The sequence below is a fragment of the Lissotriton vulgaris genome, chromosome 9 (assembly GCF_964263255.1).
Source record: "Lissotriton vulgaris chromosome 9, aLisVul1.2, whole genome shotgun sequence".
Lineage (NCBI taxonomy): Eukaryota > Metazoa > Chordata > Amphibia > Caudata > Salamandridae > Lissotriton > Lissotriton vulgaris.
Genome location: NC_141697.1, coordinates 119475362 through 119488275, shown reverse-complemented (window position 1 = coordinate 119488275; position 12914 = coordinate 119475362).

Below are 12914 nucleotides of genomic sequence, written 5' to 3'. Positions count from 1 at the left end.
TCCAACCAACACAGTGTGAAGCTCTCTTTCAATATTAAGCTATTAAAAACTCAGTCCTTTAATTGGCTACTTAACTATTGGCCTAGCCATTTCTTTTTTCCAGATCCTACCTAGTACTATTTTAGAATCGTTCCCCTGCTCACCAAACTATTATACTCTGATTGGAGATTTTAATTTCCATCTTGAGGACCTTATTGATAACAACTTTTTGCCTGGTTTTATGCTGTTTCTGACTAGTCTGACTGGGATCCTGCTAATCAGGACCAAAGTCTCTGCGCTTTCTATCCTAAATTGGATGTGTTGAGTACTTAGGTATATCCCAGATTGGCTACTGGTGTACCATTGTAAGTCCCAAGTATATGGTACTGAGGCACCCAGGGCATAGGTACACCAGAGGTCCCCAATGGGCTGAAGCATGTATTATACTACACATTGGGAGACCACTCAAGCTGTTACTACAGACCTGCCATTGCAGCTTTTTTAAGCTGGTGCTAGCACCACTTACAACAGATATATCTGAGTCCCTGCATTAAAAATGTATAGGTCACCCCTGGGGCAGGCCTTTCAATCCTGAAAGCAGGGTGCTCGGTTCTAAGTGCTCGGGTGTCCCTGTATTATCAGGACAGGACTACAACCTTCCGAGTCCATTCTCCCAGGTTGTAAGCGCATCAGCAATTATGTTATATAGAGTGGCAATGTGTCATTATGCGATGACCATCTCTAAACTGGCTGGAAAGAGCCCTGTTGTGTTTGGTAGCAAACAGGTTGGAATCATACACCCACAATGTAAACAGTGTGGGAGGTATCATTCCATGCACTGTAAATCTCCTCCGAGAGGCCCTCAGTGCTCCCGGTACCAGCCTTCTAGACACAGACAGCAAACTATTGCTGCTGCTGACCAGAGCCACGTTTCTGCCCTCCTGCTGCTGAGCCCAGCTCGAGCAGAGGAAGGCAGGACAACAGGTATCGGGTGATCACCTCCTGGACAAGACATTGTGTTTTAGGACAGGGTGGGGGAGCTTGGCAGCACCACTCAGTTTGCTTAAAGGGCACATTTGGTGCCCTCCTTGCATACTCCAGTTCAAATCATCTCAGAGAGCCATTGGCTTCCGCTCTGGCACAAAACTGGACAAATTACATGGGAGTATAATGCCCACTGTCCGATCCCTCCCATGGGAGGGAACCCTGAACCGTCCCAAACCTTTCCTTAGGGTACTTAAGGGCTTACCTGTGAGTGGGTCCCTAGATTATTCATGGGCCAAGATTCTTAACAAGACACCACTTTGACCGTCTCCGCACCCAGGACTTGGCTGGACTTCGCTCTGGGCACCAAGACTGCAACTGGGAAGCCTCCTGAGGCTCCTAGTCTCATCTTCCTGCAAGTCTGCTGCAACTTCTCTGCCTGTGCTTCATACAGATTCCTTCCAAGGCCTGTGGACAACCAAGACCCCTGAAGGAATCTCACTTGAAGAGAAGGAGTCACTTCCCTGCATCTGCATCTGCAGGCACTGCAACACAGCTGACAGGTCTTCGGATCCTCGGCTCCCACAGATTCCAAAAGGCTCAGCAACACAGGTGGTGGTTCTCCAACTCCATCAAGGCTTGCTAAGTCTTCTCACCAAGCTTGAGGCCATTATCCCTCATCGAAATCGCAGGGACCGAACCCACTGTGCACCGCGTCAACTTGTTGTTGCAAAAGCTTGTTGGCTCTCTTCCTCAGAGATCTTCGGGCTCCAAGTAGCCCCCACCTAAAGCATCTCCTGTTACCAAGATCTTTGTCCTCACTGCATCACTTGCACCATGTGCCTGCATTTTTGGTGAGTTGCTTGGGGTCCTCTTGCGACTCCAGCCTGTGGGTCCTCTTGAGGGTCTTCTTTGAATCTAGTGGGCCCCCTTGAGGCTCGGGCCTACTCTACCTCCGCTGCTTCTGGAGAGTCACTTGGACCTTGCTGGTCCCAACACTGCACGTTTTTCACTGGCCATGTTGTTTGCAGTCGCCAAAGCTTGTTGGTGCTCCTGAAGGACACCAACCTCTCAACTCTCGACATCCCATGTGGGACAGCTCATGAATGACTCCTGGTCTTCCACAGTCTCACCTGGTCCACACAGCTGCAGATGCAAGGTCACCGTCAATCTCCTGCAACACCCAACATTAGTGGACATTTGTCTTCCGTGCCTCCTGGTCACTTCTCATCTTGAATCCACCTTTGGGTTCCACCGGGCACTTTCACCTTCTTCGCCAGCTGCATCTTCCTGAAGTCCTCCATTGAGTTTGACGGTGGCTTCCGATGGCAATTTACACCTATGCACCGGCTTTCCTGGTGTAGGTATCCTGGTTCCTAGGTTATCCACCGGTGTGGTGGCTCTCCAACCTTCTTTCTTCCACTGGGATTCTTCAGGGTCCGGCCGGAAGGGTCCTTATTCCTTAAAATTGTAACTGCGACTTATAGGTTGGCTTAAATTGAGCTGGCAGTTGTGTTCCCACTCTGCACACAGCCTCTGTGGGGTTCCTGGTTACTTACCTCGGGTGGTTCCTTGGGTCCTCAGCACTTCTATGTCTTCTGGGTATAGTCTTAACTTGAGTCATGGTTCATATTGTGTGCATTGTGTATATCTCTGGTTAGGCGATATTTGTATGTGTTTATGAGTGTCTTATAATAAATACATATTTTTATAAATACACTGTGTGGTTTTTTTTCACTTAATCTATACCAATAACATTACATTCTGGTACAAAAAAGCAAAAGCTGCTTTACCCTTTGTCTGGCCTAAGCCTGAATGTTGCTCTCCAGAGCTACCACTTAGAGACCTTTCTAAGGTTGTTTAAGACCACTAACATCACCATAAGGGTTGTCTGGATTAGTGCAGAGTGCTGCACTTACATAAGTGTGCCCCATATTCTAAGCGAGCCTCCTACAACAACACTCAAACTGTCCTTGATCCCACAGCCAGTTTTGGTCTTTCTCAAGTAGTTGTAGGGGCCACCCACTCGGACAGGCAATGCCTCAATGGTATCTTTACCAGCAATGCTTCCATTTCAAATGTTACTATCTTTGCTCTGAACAGACCATCTAGAAGTAAGAATCGATCTCTTGCTTGCTCAGACCCTTCAGCAGGTCAGAATACCCCCAAGAAACTGCTTCAATGTCCTTGGCTTAAGATACAGTCAAATCTATTTAATCAGGCAATAGAAGCCTCAATACCTTTAATACCTGAGGAGTCTGATACCGCGTTAGATAACTATGTATCCTGGCTCACCTCAGCGGTCAACTCACTGGCCTCAGCAAAGGCCTCTGTCTCTAAGAGACACCTTCCTTCAGCAACTTGGTACACTGAGGCCCATAGAAATGAACAACATAAATGCAGGATCCAAGAACGTAACTGGAGAAAAGAGTATCTTGATTCAGAAAAGCTTAGATATAAGCATGAGCTTTCAATATATAGAACTTTGAAACTTAAAGAAAAATCTTCCTATTTCACCCAAAATATAGATGCTTCTAAGAATTCTGTTAAAAAATGTTTCTCACTGTGAAGAAACTAACAATGATAGAGCCAGAGACATCCAGTATTGGTAATCAAGAATGTTGCAACAAATTAGCTGTCTACTTTCAAAATAGAGTAAAAAAGTTTACAATATGTTTTCATCCGTTAGTGACCCAGCTCAGACAGCATCATCATCTTCCTTAAAGAATTTGGATACCATTTTCATCTCCAAATTCTCCAACCGTTCTGTAAAGTAGGTTACCTCTCTTTTAAAGACCACCAAATCCTGTTCTCCCTTTGATCCCTCCCCCCCATTGGTAACTAAGTAGGCACCAGAATTAATTGCCTCATATCCATCTACCATCTTTCACCATATGTTTGCCTGGGACACCTTCCCGTCCCACTGGAAGGTGGCGTCAATGCTCCCCCTATTGAAGAAGCCTTGCTTAATCTTATGGACACCAACAACTAATAGCCTATTGGAAGACTTACCATTCCCGCAAAGATCATGGTAAAAATTATAAACTCTCAGCAATCCACATTCCTACAAGAAAATAATTTACTTGACTCCACTCAATATGGTTTCAGAAGTGAACATAGTACTGAGACAGCTTTATTTATAGTCACAGAAGAAATTAGAGAGACTCTCAACCCGGGGGCAAATCAGCCCTCATTCTACTCAACATGTCAGCAGCTTTTGACACAGTTAATCGTGAGCTGTTGGCAGGTCGACTGTTTCACATGGAATAGGAGGAGTAGCCCTTGCCCTTTTAAAATTCTTCTTGGTTGGACATAAACATTATGTATCACTAAACAACTTTAACTCTGAACCCTTTACACTGCCTTGCGGGGTCCCTCAGGGCTCTTAATTAAGCCTTGCTTTGTTTAATGTTTACGTGACCAATCTGGCTGATCTGATCAGACAGTTTGTATTTTCTCTTATAACCAGGCTTGAGAGTAGATCATGGAGTTTCGCTACACGGAACTCCGTGAAGAGACAAAAAGACTCCACGGAGTTCCGCAAGTGGCGGAGTGCAGTGCAAACTGCAGTTCGTGCAGATCTTCCAGCCATTTCGGTAGAAATTCTACCCAAGCGGCTGCTTACGCTCGCCAAATTACCGTTCACAAGCATGGAAAAAAACTCCTCTGCACTACGCGGAGCAGAGTTCTCTTCACTCCGTGACCTCTGCTGAGCGCAGAGTGCAGAAAACTCTGTAAACTCCGCGAACAGAGTGGAGTGTGCCGCCCAGGACTACTTACAACTTATGCAGATGACATGCAAATAGTTGTTTCTCTCTCAGAGAATTATGCTAATGTAGTTTCTAGGTTCCAGAACCGTATGTTGGCAGTCAATAATTTGATGACCAACAATTGTTTAAATCTTAACTCAGGTAAAACTGATGCCATTCTTTTTGGGAACTCATTGTCTTTCTGGTCCCAGTCCTGGTGCCCACTAAAATTAGACACTTTGCTTATCCCAGTTAAGAAGGCACCCAATCTTGGGGTGATCATCAATGACAGACTTACCTACAGTGATCTCATTCACACGGTTTCCTCACCTGTTTTTCACATATTCTCCCTTTTCTTGCAGCTTCGCTGCAAAAAATCTGCCTTTACATCTATGGTACTATCTAAACTTGATTATTGTAATTGTCTTTAAGCTAACCTACAAAAAGAACATTTTACCAAGCTTCAGACACTGCAAAAACATTTTACCAAACTTCAGACACTGCACAACGCAGCTGCTCACCTTCTTCCACCTTCTTCCACCTATTCCAATATTAAATTCAGTGACCAATGGACTAAAGCAGCTCTATTGGATGCTGAAAAGACAGAGAGTCAGGTTCAAGGCCCTTTGCATTGTCATCAAAGCCTTGCATGATAAGGTACCTGATTACCACAGGAAGAAATGTATGTGATGTAGTCTAATGAGAACCTTGAGATCATCTGCTTATGACAACACAATTGAAAATGTTGCCTTCTTTCTTGGGGAAGCAGAAGTTTTGTGAATCACGCTTTGTGTTCTTTGTATGCCATGCCTCCACATCTTAAACAGATAACCATCAGCCTGGATATCAGGAAAGTCTTAAAAACCTGGTTATTTATCTCTGTTTGACTTACATAGAATGCATTGGCCACTCAACCTGAGTTTCGATTAGGTTGCCTCTCGAGCTAGCACCAAGAAACTCCGGGTTCATGAGAGCTATATAAGCCTATTTAACATAACATAACCCAAGGAACCACCTAAGGTAAGTACCCCGGAACCCCAAGGAGGCTGTGTGAAAGTCAATGGAGAAGTCGCAGTTACAGTTTTGAAGAAAAAGGACCCTTCCCAGAACACTCCAAAGAATTCCCCTGGAGAGCTACCCCACCTGTGGATGCCCCAGGAACCAGGGTACCTACACCACATAAGCCGGGCACATAGGGGTGAAGAGATGTCAGAACCTGCCTTTGACAACAATGGAAGACTTTGAAGATAATGCCTCTGTAGAAGTTCAATATGGAGTGCAGTGGACTCCAAGAGTGGATTCTGGAAGTGAAGAACTTGCAAGTAGTGGGGCAGAGCCTATGCCACTCAGCGGTGACCAGGAGGCACAGAGACACAATGCCCGCCAATGTTGGGAGGTTCAGAAGAGTTGACTGTGACATTGTCACTGCATCTGTGTGGACCATGTGATGCTAAAGAAGACCAGGATCTGAGCACAAGCTGTCCCACATTGGATGTTGGTGTCTAGGTGGTCGGTGGCCGGCAGGAGCACCCACAAGCCTTGGTAGCTGCAACTGTCATGAAAGAAGAAAATGGAGCAGCTTTGGAACCACCAAGGTCCAAGAGACTCACCAACTGCAAGAGAGTCAGAGCAGGCCTGAGCAAGCATGGGAGCCCACTGAAGCAAGAGAAAAACCACAGGCGGACCCACAGGCTGAAGGCACAGGAGCCACAAGGACCTCTGGAAGCTCACCAAAGATGGAGGCTCACAGTGCAAATGATGCTATGAGGACACTGATCTTCATAAGATGAAGTGGTGGAGGCAGAAGATTCTCGTAGCCCGTAGATCTCTGGAATAAAGAGCTGACAAGCCTTGGAAGCGGCAAATCAACGCAGTGCACAGGGATTTGGTCTCAGCAGTTCTGATGAGGGATACTAACCTCAAAAGTGCAGAAAGGACAGGTCGGGCCTCAGAGGAGTTGCAGGACCACCACCTGTCTTGCTGAGCCCCCCAAGAATTTTGTATGATGGGACAGGAGCAGCAGACTAGTCAGCTTTGTTGCAGTGCCTGCAAATGTACGGGAGTGACTCCTTCACTTCAAGGGAGATTTCTTCATATCTCCTTGATACCCGCAGGACTGTTGAAAACCCTGGTTGAAGCACATGACAAACCATGAAGACTTGAAAAACAGGAGAGCAGGAGCACCATGAGTCTTCCTTGGTGCAGTCTCGGTCCCAGTCGAAGATCAGCAAAGTCCAAGTGTCTAGACGATTGAAGAGCGACGTAGTTTAAGGATTGAGTCTTGTCCCACGGAATCTGAGGACCCACCCACAGAGGAACCCTTAAGTACCCTAAGGAAAGGTTTGATTGACTCTGGATCCCTTCCAGAGGATGGGCTGGGCAGAGAGGAGGATACGCCCATGTCCTTTGTCCTGTTTCCTGAACTGGTTCAAACTGGAGTAGGCACAGAGGGCACCAAATGTGCCCTTCCAAGCAATATGGTGGTGCTGGCAAGTGCCCCACCCCCTCCCAATTCACTAAGTCCTGTCTGGAAGGGGCTCACACCTCCCTGCGACAGGAAGCCTATTGTTCAAAATTCCCCTGCTCGAGCTTGGCTCAGCAGAAGGAGGGCAGAATCATGTCTGTAGTCGGCAGCAGAACTAGCTGGCTTGCATACCCTAAAAGGCTATTACCGGGAGTGCAGGGGGGTGTACCCTAAGGAGCCTCCCCAGTACCCAAGATCATACATCCTGCACCAGATTCGGGGTGTTGGAGTATGATTCCAATATGTTTGATACCAAACATGACCGGATTCGGAGCAGCTGCTATATAGTCAGACTTCTCTTAATGACTGATGTTCACTATATGTCTTAAAATGGCTGACCCCACTAAAGAATCCTGGAGAATCGAATCCAGGGTTTGTAAGGGTGTCCAGCTCATGCAGGGGCACCATCACACTTATAACCAAGCACCCTACCCTCAGGACAGAAGAGCCTGCCACAGGGACGACATATAGGTTTCAAGTGCAGTGACCTTAGATATAAGGAAGCTTATTTCTGTTGTGAGAGGTGCAAGAACCAACTCACAGGCTGCAATGGCATGCCTTTAGTAATAATTTTAAGTGGCCTCCTATGGTGGCATAATACATGATGCAGCCCATGGGAGACCGCTTATGTATCTATACCCTGGGTACCTTAGTACTACCATATGCTAGGAACTTATAAGGGTACACCAGTTTGCCAAGTGAGGCTGTATCAAACTTCTTATCATGTCAATTTAGGGGAGTAAGCACAGTTGCTGGGGTCCTGTTTAGCAGGATGCAGGCAGACTGAGTCAAAAACACACCACCAAGCAGAAAGTGGGGGCCACCATGAAAGCAGATCCTACTTTCCTACACAACCACCTCAGACGTCAGAAGATGAGACTTATCTTGCCCAGTTGAGTCTTAATTCGCTAAGTGGAACTATCTGGCATGGTTACTCCCAGGTCTGTGTTCCACAGAAACATCCATCCCCTGTACGGAAATGGACCGCCTCAAAAGCTTACGATTTTCACCCTTCATTTGTTTAAGAAATAAGAGGGGCTTATGGTCTGTCTGAACAATGAAGTGAGTGCGAAACAGGTATGGCCAGAAATTCCTCAAGGCCCAGACCACAGCAAAGGCCACCCTTTTAATAGCTGACCAGTGCTTCTCTTGGGGTTCAACCTTCTGCTTATAAAAGCTACTGGTTGAAGCTGCCCATCTGGAAAATGAAGCTTTCGGAGTAATCAGTATGTTGCAGAATTGGAGCAGAGCACATGGCTTGCTTCAGGTCATCAAATGCCTTCTGACAGCTAACTGCCCACTGAACTTTCTTAGGCATTCTTTTAGAGGTGAGATCATTAAGGGGTGTCACAATTGACCCATAGCCTCCTTAATAAACATTCTGTAGAACCCAGTCAGGCTCAAGAAAGCTCTGGCCTGAGTCTGGGTAGTGCAACCCAGTCTATGATGGTCTGAGTGTTGCTTTCCAATGGCTGAACTTGACCTCCACTTACAAGATGACACAAGTACACATCTTACTCTGCTCTATCTAGCACTTTGTGGCCTTGATAGTGAGGCCTGCCTTCTGCAGGCATTCAAGTACATTTTTGAGGTAGACCAGGAGATCCTTCTAGGTAGAGCTAAAGACAGCTATGTCATCTAGATATGCTGCACTATAGGATTCCAGACACGTTAGGACTTTGTTCACCAGCCTCTAAAATATGACAGGTTCATTCTTCAAACTAAAAGGCATCACAATAAATTGATAATGCCCACTGGGGTTGAAAAAGCTGTTTTTGGTTTGGCATCCTCAGGGCGTCTGATTTGCTAGTAACCAGCAGTCAGGTCAAATCCACTGGGATGCTTGACAGATGCCAGAGTATCCATCAACTTAACTGCCCTGGGAATTTGATGGGCATCAGTCCTAGTGACTGCATTGATGCCTCTATAGTCTACACAAACCTCATTGCTCTCTTACCATCCTGGGTCTGATACCTCCGGGTCTAGCCAGCGCTATATAACATTTTGCAAATAAAATAAGCAAATATAAGGTTTTGTCACAAGGACTACATGACTAGCCCAGGGTCCACTTGTGTTCACTTCATGGGTACACCAGGTGGTTTGACTGTGGGTCAGCGAAAAGAGACTGGGAAACTGATTGAGAACCTGTCTACAATCAGCTTGCTCTTGATCAGTGAGACTGCCTGCCAAAGCTACTTCTTTTACTGATCCATCAACAGGGTCTTGTGGGAGGAGATCGGGCAGAGGGTCACTCTGTTCCTCATGTATCTCATCAGTGGCCATGAGCAAGCTCATGTCTACCCTGCCAATAAAGGGTTTTAGGTGGTTAACATGAAGTACCTGTGGGGACTTCTTGGAGTACCTATGCCAACCAAGTAGGTGAACTCACCTATCTTGTCAAGTATGGTATGGGGACCACTCTACTTGTCCTGGGAAGCTGCTTGGGCCACAGGCTCTAACGCCCACACGTTCTGCCATGGCTGGTAAACAGTCATTACAGCCTTTTGATCATGCCAAGCTTTCTGAAGGAACTAGCAGGCCTCAAGGTTTTTCCTGGTCTTCTTCAGGTGCTCAGCAATAAGAGAACGCAGGCCAAGTACATAGTCAACTAGAGGTTGCTCCCATCCTACTTTAACCAATCATTGTGGACCCCTAACTGGATGTCCAAACAGAAGTTTAAATGGGCTGTATCCAACCCCCATCTAAGGAACCTATCTGTAGGCAAAGAGAAGGCAAGGTAGTAAGACATCCCATTTTCAACGCAGCTTTTCTGGGAGTTCCATGATCACACCTTAGGGTCTTGTTGAAACTCTCCGCAAGCCAATTACTGTGTGGATGATAAGGTGTAGTAAACTTGTAGTTTATACCACACTCCCATATAGCAGTGATGTAGTTAGACATGAAGTTAGAACTCTGTCTGACAAGACCTCCTTAGGAAACCCAAATCTGGAAAGATTCCCAAAAGGGCCCTATTCATCACAGGAGCTGTAGTGGCCCTAAGGTGAATAGCCTCTGGATACCCAGTGGCATAGTCCACAACCACTTGTATATAACTATGTACAGAGGCTGTTGGAGGATTTAAGGGGCCTGCAATGTCTATCCCTACCCTGTCAAAGAGAATCACCAACCACTGCTAGTGGGATTAAGGAGGCCTTTCTAGTGCTTCAGACATGTGGGGCTTGTGAAAGTGAGGGACAAGCCTGTCCCGAGTCTTGCTTCATCCAAGATGTCTTGCAAGGGGAATGTAGTGTGCTATGGTCAATAGAAAATCCCTACATTTCTGAGGTATGACCAACCTATTGATGGCAACATGCATGGGGTCCCTACTCTCAGAAAACAGGAGCCTATCTTCCCAATAAGTCCTATTGGACCCACTGACATTCCTTGCCTCCTCAGAAGTAGATTGTTGTCTGAGTTGTTCCAGAAAGAGGCAGGTTTTCTGCCCCAGACTGAAGTCTGCCCTGGAAGGTTCCCCTCCCCCGAGAACTTCACCTTGCCAGGCCCAGATTCCTCTGGGATGGTTTCTTCACAATGGCTGAGGTTGTTTCCCTTAGGAGACTGATCCTCACTGGGAATCTGGGAGGAGAATAAATCCTTACCCATCCAGCTCCTCCTGGCTGGACCATTCTTTGGGGATCCAGTGCTCCATCTGTGCCTAATTTCTTGGCCTGAGCTCTTGTGACTGCATAGGCACTGGCTGAAATGGCCATAACTTCTGCATGTGTCCTGAACTCCACTTCTGACCATGCTGAAGTTTCTAAATCATTGCCCAGCAGACAGTCCACAGGTAGTTCAGAGGACTCTCTTAGGGCCAGTTACCCCTCCCGAGCTGTGATTAACAGCTGTCAAGGAATGATCTGTCCTGACATTACCAGCATTGGTCACTTTGTAAACCTGACCAAGTAGATCTGTTTAGGGGGCACCGGTTTCTCTTTCACCATAGTGACACTGCCACCTGTGTCCTTGTAAGACAGAGTTTCCTGACCATTTATGAGAGGTTGTTGTTTGCACTTACCCAAGTTAGTGGGACTAACAAGTAAGGTGGCAAGTTCCATGCTACCTTCACAAACCAAAACAGCCCGAGTGGATGTCCTGGCTAGGTCAGATCCCACTTTTGTATCCAAGGTTAACCATACTAATCACTTGGGAGCACTACTACTACTTGGGTTAGTGCTAGGGGTGGTAGGTGCTTTAGGAGCAGCAGTATTAGAATCCTTGGTGCCAGACTTAGAGCAATTGCCATCTTCTGCCATATGGCCCTTTTCCTCGCAGAGGTAACACCAAGGTTTCCTGTTGGAAGAGGAAGAGGTTTGGAACCCACTCGCGAGACCCTTGGGGACCTTGTGAAGACTCTTTCTTGTCTTTAACTTTCTTACCACCTTTCCCTTGGGCCTTAAAAGAATCAGGCTTTTTCTGGTCACCACCACCATGAGATTTCTGCTTCACCCTAGTGCGTACTAGCCCTGGGCGTAGTGTGCGTAGTGGGGATTCGCGGAGCTACGCGAAGTGGGCGAGAAACTACGCCCACCTCCGCACTCCGCATAGCCCCACTACGCAAACACCACTGGCCACCAGCCCCGCCACCCGCCTCCCTCCCGCCCTCCCTAAATACTTTCAATTAAAGGAGTAAAATAATTAAAACGCACTTACCTTGCCCGCCGCTGGCCGCCGCGTCCCCGGGGCTCGCTATCTTCCGTCTTCCGTCTTGTTTACTAATGCGCATGCAAAATGCGGAGTAGGCGGCACTACGCACACTCCGTGCACGGAGCGTAGCTGGCCGCCCACCCCTAGTGCGTACCCACTTGTTTGCCTTTTTTCCCAAATTCTTGGGGTGAGGTTAAATCCGAGTCCACCAGGTACTGGTGCAGTTGCTGATTCTGACAGTAATTAAGGATGTGCTCCCTCTTCAATAAATTGTACAGTCCCTCATAGTGTTGCACACACTTCCATGAAGCCGGGCTTCCAGAACATAATAGCACTGTCTACACAATCTTCCGAGTCTTGAGTGTGTGCCTTCTGTTGTGTCCCTACACGTAAACCAGTATTGCTCAGTGGTTAAACCAAACCCATCTATGAGGGCATTCTTCAAGACTGTGTAATTTTCTACATCTTCCTCCTTTACTGTGAGAAGTTTGTCTCTACCCCTATTAGCAAAGGAGAGCCACAGGACAGCTGACCACTGTCCCTGATGGACTGACTGTACCTTACTGTCCCATTCCAAAGCAGTGATCCATTTATGGATGTCATCTCCCTTCTGGTAAGGAGGGACTATCCTTCTCAAGTTTCTAGTGTCAAAGGAGTGCTCTTAACCCTAACTTCACTAGTGCTGCCACCATGCGATCCTAATCGCAAATTCTTCCTCTTCTTCTGCACTTTCAGTGTCGCCTTATCTAGGACTAACTGTTCCTTCTTGAATTTCAGCTTGTCTCTCCCAAGCCTCAGCAGATGGTATTCCCTTTCTAAGGAGACCTTCCTCCTGCTAGAGATGGAGGCCCCTATGGAAGTGTGAGAACAGGTCAAATTCACAAAGTAGGACCTAGACCTCCCCTGAACCCTTTCCACCCTCCCAGGAGGAATAAAGGAGGGGCTACATCTAGGACCTTTCTCTGTACTATTCCCTGGGGATAAGAGTTTACCAGTCAGGTGTCTTCAGACTCCTCCTGGTTAGGCTCAGAATT